Genomic DNA, 6499 nt, shown 5'->3' on the forward strand with positions numbered 1-6499 from the left:
ACGTGAGAGATGAAACTTCTCCCACACTGTATGAACAGCAAGGAGCTTCCTGCTCTCTCTCATACCAGCTCTTCTGTGCCTTTGGCATGGGCGCAGGTGGGCTATGTACAATCTGCAGTACCCAACATTTCTTCCATGTGTTCTGTGATGGGTGATCCAATGCTTGTGTTTCTTACCATTCTGGGGACTGTAAGTTTGTCTCTTAGGATTTTGTTTTGTTTTTCTTAAGACAAGGTTCCTCTGTGCAGCCCTGGCTATCCTGGAACTTACTCTGAAGCCCAGGCTGGCCTTGAACTCACAGAGATCCACCTGACTCTGCCTCCTGAGTGCTGGGATTAAATGCCCAGTCATCTCTTAGGGTTTTAAGTATTTTGATTACAGAGGGATCTGGGCATTCTCACTGGCTCAGGAAAGGTTGTGATTTAATAACATATCCAAATATTGTTATTGTTGTTGAGGATGTAGGAAATACTTTGTAAATTTCTACATCTGGCAATTTTTCTGTAAATTAATTTTTCTATAATCCATCCCATATGTTTCTAATACATAAATATGATTTCTTTTTATTTATTTGAAACTTTTAGATCTTTTGTGTATGTGTGTGTGTGTGTGTGTGGGTGTGTGTGTTATGTGCTTATGTGTATATGGGTAGGTATAGGGGCAGTGTGCATTCATATGTATGTGTACTGGGAGACTTCCAGCCCAGAGAAGGTAGTGGCAGAGAGCACAGAGTAGGACTCTGGTGATGGCTTTAATATCTGAGGGTCTCAGGACTTTCTGTAACTGTACTGAATGCTGATAATAACATCTAAAATGTCCCAAAACATTTCTTGAGGGTAAAAGGCTGCTGGCTTAGGTGATTGACACCTGTAGCCTAACAGCAGGGGATAAGTAATGTAGCCTTTGTTCTACCTCAGCTGGAACTGCTGGACTCTTTTAACTTTCAGCCTGCTTGTCAGAAGAAAAGGGGACACTTAGAAAAGTGATTATAATGTTTATTACTAAGTTGTAAAAAGTTTCCTATGAAAGCCATCTAAGGGGAAAAACCTGGAAAGATCCTAAGGGGGGGGGGATGGAAAAATTCTTCTACATGGGGAAAGGGAAAATGTTCTTCTCTCTCTCTCTCATCTCTTTTACCCAGATGCCTCTTGCTTGTCAAGCTAGGGGGAAGTTTGGAGCAAAAAAAAAAATTATTGAACCAAGAGAAGAGAATAGCATTCATAGAGAGAAAAACTTTTATATAGGCAAATATGCATAAATTTACATAAGTTCATATACAGATTCATGAATGTGAATTTGTACATTTTCACTTAGACCAGCTGGGCCCAGCTTTCTCACAACTACATTCTTACACACACACACACACACACACACACACACACACACACACACTCACATACTTACACACACACAACCATATTTACATATGCATACAGAGCAAAAGACCAAGCACCGGTGCAGAAAGAACTCACTCATTCTGGATAAAAAATGAGCTCCAATCTTTACTGTATAGAGAAAGAAAAAGCTTCTACCCCTTTAATGGTAAATGAATTAAACCCAAGTTTGTAAGAAAAAAAGCTTTGCTCCTTTTAATAAGATTAAGCCTGCCTTGTGTGTGTGTGTGTGTGTGTGTGTGGTTTTTTTTTTTTTTTTTTTTTTTTTTTTGCATTTGTAACACTTTATTTAAGAAGGAACCTATGTCTGCACTGCTATGGAAACAATGACGAAGACCAAGGGTAACACATCGGGGACAGTGCAGGCAGTGATATACATTGTTCAATATTTAATCAATGTATAACAGTTAAGGAAAGTCTTGTCCTTATTAAGAGAACATTTTTGCATACACCGCCTTCTCTTTATCTTTCTGTGCCTTTATCAGTTGTTTGACTTTAAGCAATTCTGCCTGGATAGCTTTATCTCCTGGGGCTATCTCCTGCACCTTCTCAAGATCAGCCAATGCTTGATCACATTTTTTTAATCCTTGCCATCCTTGCGCTTTTCCGTATAGTGCTTTCGTATTTGAAGGGTCCATTTCAAGAGCCTCCAAGCAACTGTCAATTGCCCCATGCCAATTTGACATCTTCAATTTACAAGCGCCAATATTTAGCACACAACTTAAGGCTATAGGTTGCAGTCTGGATATATCTGCTTTCTCAATAACGGCCTTTGAACTATCCATGTACCTTAAAACCTTCGCATGTTTTTTAATAGCCATCTCCCAGTTCTGAGACTTGAAAAAAGTATTTCCAATGATTTTTAAGTCTTCAGATATTAATAAAATTTTATCTACATCTTTTAGATCTATATCTGCATCCTCAGGAAAATCTGGATGACTGTCGCCAGAGCCATCTTTGGGGAATATGCCCCAGTCATCCCCTTCTTTCAGTTCTCCACATTCTGCAATCACACACAGTTTAGCAGGCTTTTCACCATTCACTTCTACATTCTCAAGCATCCTTGCCACACCTAGTCCTTTTATTACTTGACCAAATACCACACGTTTCCCATCCAAATGAGGAGTTGGAACTATTGTGATAAAGAACTGAGAGCCATTTGTATTGGGGCCTGCATTTGCCATGCTCAGCAAACCCTCCCGGTCATGCTTATAATGAAAATTCTCATCTTCAAATTTTTCACCATAAATACTTTCTCCTCCTGTCCCATTCTGATTTGAGAAGTCTCCACCCTGAATCATAAATTTCTTAATAATTCGGTGAAAAGGACATCCTTTAAAATGGAGAGGTTTCCCAGTTGTGGATCCAGTGCCTTTTTCTCCTGTACACAATGCACGAAAATTTTCTGCAGTTTTGGGAATGATATCTGCAAACAACTCTAAAACAATTCGTCCAACTCGCTCCCCACCGATGTCCACGTCAAAGAAGACTCTCCAGGTTCTTGGAATTGGAGGGCTTGGCTGCTGGGAATGGGTGGGACATCTTCACTGCCGGCGCTGGAAAGCGTGACACTGGCCTGCCTTGTTATTAGGAAAGGACCTGTTCTGTCCCGTGGTGAGGAGAGGCCTGCTGCTCCTTCTGCTCTCTGCAGCTTCTCGTTTCCTCTTTCCCTCTGCATTCTGCACACGATCTCTTAGTATTTTATGTTACCTATAGCCTCTAAGTTATCCTCCTCTGCATTCTCCTTCTCCTCCTGCTCTGAAGTCACAACAATGCTCTTACTCTCAACACCTTTTCTGCCAATGCTATGCTTATACTTCTAAGTTCTTGAGTTCAGTTCTAAAAAGTGTTCTGTCTAAAAACTTCTCAGTTCAGTTCTTCTCTCGGCTCTGTTCTCAGCTCAGTTCTGACTCTTCTCTTTGGCCTCAGAACTTTAACATCTTTGAGAAGACGTGATCACGTGTCAAAAAGTTATCACAATTTTACACAAAAAAATCAAATAATAAATTGAAATAGAAGTTTACAACAGAGAATGTTTATATGCATATGCATTAGGAGTAATTATCTAGCTAAACATCCATCCCCTGTCTCAGCTCCACAGGTTCAGTGAAGGTTTAAAACCATAACTAAGTTATTAGTGAAGTTTTGTATAGATACAGCCAGTCAATATTTTATCCTCTGTCCTAGCAGCTATAATAAATCGTTAGTTCCCTTTTTATGACCTTTGATTAGTTGTTCTACAACCCCTTGGAATGTGTTCTGAGTAGAAGAAAGTCTAGTTCCAATCTAAGAGCAATTAACTGGGAGACTGGCCGAGTTCTCACTGCAGTTTTGACTATCAGCAAAGGACCTAATAGCAGTCCCACTATAAAAAAGAAAAAACTTAGTAATCATTGATATAACTTTAGGAATTCCTATATGATCATCATTAAGACTTAAAGAGTTGTCTATTTGTCTACATAGGATCACTACAAGACAGTACAGCTTTGTGGATCTGCAGATATCTACTCCTAAGGGGTGTGCTATTACTTAGTGATGGTTATATATGTTTAATAATAACAGGAAAAGCATATTAATATCAGGAATCTTTTCTACAATGAATTCCCTTACAGTCTTGCATAATAAAGGAGAATCTATCACAGATTATAGAATACTCTGAGGCAGATCATCTCAGGATGATCACCTGCTAGTTATTAGCTTGTTCCATTATGGCTCCTGACATATGTGTATGCTTGAGGAAGCCTAAGATTAACATCAGATGTCTTCCACAATGATCTCTACATTATTGTTTGAGACATGGTCTCTCAACAAACCTGGAGTTCACCAGCTGTGCTGGCAAACGAGCCCCCAGCATGGAGGCTCCAGATGTGCAGGGCTGCACCTAGCTTCATATGGCAATGGTCTCAGCTCAGGTCATGTTCACAGGACAGGCATTGTTCTAACTGAGCCATCTCCTCGGCATTCAAGTTTGAGATTTATTTACCTCAAAGTTCCTTAGACAATGACTTTAAAAAAAATCTGGGCAGTTTTGTTTAACCATTTTCCCCCTTATTTTTGTTATAATATGGTAAAAAAAAAAACTCTGGACAACAATATTTTGCTTTGGGAAATATATTGTGGTTCTTCTTATGAGTCTTTAAGCAAAATGTATAATCAATATTTATAAAAATACAGTGTTTCTTATCTCTAGTAAGCTCGGTTTATTTATTAATAGTAGTCAAATTTCTGGATATTTCTCTATTCTGTTAACGTTAAATTAAGCTTAAAATGCATATTATGATTACAGTTTTATCAATTTTGCAGTCAATCCTTTTTTTATTATTACTTTGATTATTTTAAAGCTATAATTCAGCCTAGGAATACTTATGAATATTTACTTTTACTTTGGATTAAAACAAACTAGTTTCATTTTCTTTAGCCATCTTTGTCTCTTAATCCTTCTGATTTCTCCTCATCTCACGTTTTCACTTAGTTTGTTTCCATCTAGTGTCTATGTCTACTTTCGAACTCAACACTAAGACAGAAAGAGTCCCCGTGTATGCAGACTTTACAGTATTGTAAAAATGACTGTGTTGTCAAAAGCCACCCACAGATTCAGTGTAGTCAGCGTTATCAAAAGGCCAGTGACACTCTCCTTAGAAAAAGCAAAATTAGTCCTACATTGATCTAGAAGCTGCAAAGACCTTGAATACCTAAGCAATACTGAACAAACCAATGTATACAGACCAGTATAGTATGGTGTGGGTACAAAGAACAGAAGCAAAAGTTGACGTACAGGCGATTCCACTGGGCCCCTCCCACAGACCTTGCAGTTGCTTATGGTGTCACCTGCCGCCATGTTCTCATGCTAATTAAGTTACCCAAAATCCCTAGGAAGCCAGTCATCAGCTGGTCACTAAAGTTACCAGTGGCCAGTGGCTAGAAAGACAGAGGTGGGACTTTAAGGATTCTGAGGAAGGGACTAAGGAAGGAGGAAGAGGGAATTCAACCATGTTGAGGGCATAGGAGATAACACAGGAAAGGTGCTGCACGGTGAAGCAGCCAGCATGAAGTACCAGGGAAAGCGGCCCAGGAGGGCTGCCCAGCAGGGTCCAGGGAAGCAAAGACATCTGTTGGAAAGAAGACAATCCCCAACAAACGGTGCTGGGGAAACAAGTAAAAGACTGAAACTCATATCTCTCGCTCTGTGCAAAATTAAATTTAAAATAGATCAAAGAGCTTAATGTAGGACCCGAGGCTCTGGAGTTGCTAAAGAAAGCACTGAGAAAGTGTCAAGACATAGGCAAAAGCAGTATATAAAAGCAAGAATTGACAAATGCAATGGCATCACATTAAAAATCTTCCACACAGCAAGGCAGACAATCCAGACAGAAGAAAGCAAGGCAGACAATCCATAGAGTAAAAAAAAAGGTCTGGAGCAGTAATTCCCAACCTATGGGTCAAGACCCCTTTGGTAAACCTCTGTCTCCAAAAGTATTTACATTATAGTTCATAACAGTAGCAAATTTGCAGATATGAAGTAGCAACAAAACATAATTTTATGGTGGGGGGAGGGGTGTCACCACAACATGAAGAACTGTATTAAAGGCTCACAAAGGTTCACAGCATTAGGAAGGTTGGGAACCACTGCTCTAGAGAATGGGAGAATATTGTTGTCCGATACCTATCTGATAGGGGATTAGAAAATTCAAGGAAAAAGAATATTCAAAGGGCAAATGGGAAAATGAACTAATCGGATGGTTTTCAGAAGGAGCATGAATGGCAGGTAACACACAAAGAGTTGTTGGGTAGAGTTAGCCATCAGGGGAGTGAAAGTTAGCACTACCTAGAGTGTCCCTTCAACCAGTGCAAATGGCGATCATGAAGAAATCAGTGAATGGCACTGAGTATTCTCAAAGGAGGAGCACTCTCACACTTGGAAGGCAGGGATCTCACTTAGTGTGGCCACCATGGAAGTCTGTATAGAGTCTCCTCAAAACACTAGAAACAGAAACATCACATGATCATCTGAAGTCCAAGTCAATCGATAACAGGTATCTCTCTGCACCTCTGTTTATGGTGACACTGTGGAACCAGTATAGATGCCCAGCAATGGGGGAATGTAT

At 39.8% G+C, this 6499-nt stretch overlaps 1 pseudogene across 1 annotated transcript; it reads right to left on the minus strand.

Moving 5' to 3' along the window:
• Positions 1-1822: 1822 nt before the first annotated feature.
• Positions 1823-2936, minus strand: LOC308426298 (peptidyl-prolyl cis-trans isomerase D-like; annotated as a pseudogene). The gene has a single exon. The product of its transcript is annotated as a peptidyl-prolyl cis-trans isomerase D-like (transcript).
• Between the last annotated feature and the right edge of the window lie 3563 nt (positions 2937-6499).

This window comes from Micromys minutus (assembly GCF_963924665.1).
Source record: "Micromys minutus genome assembly, chromosome: 10".
Taxonomy (NCBI): Eukaryota; Metazoa; Chordata; class Mammalia; order Rodentia; family Muridae; genus Micromys; species Micromys minutus.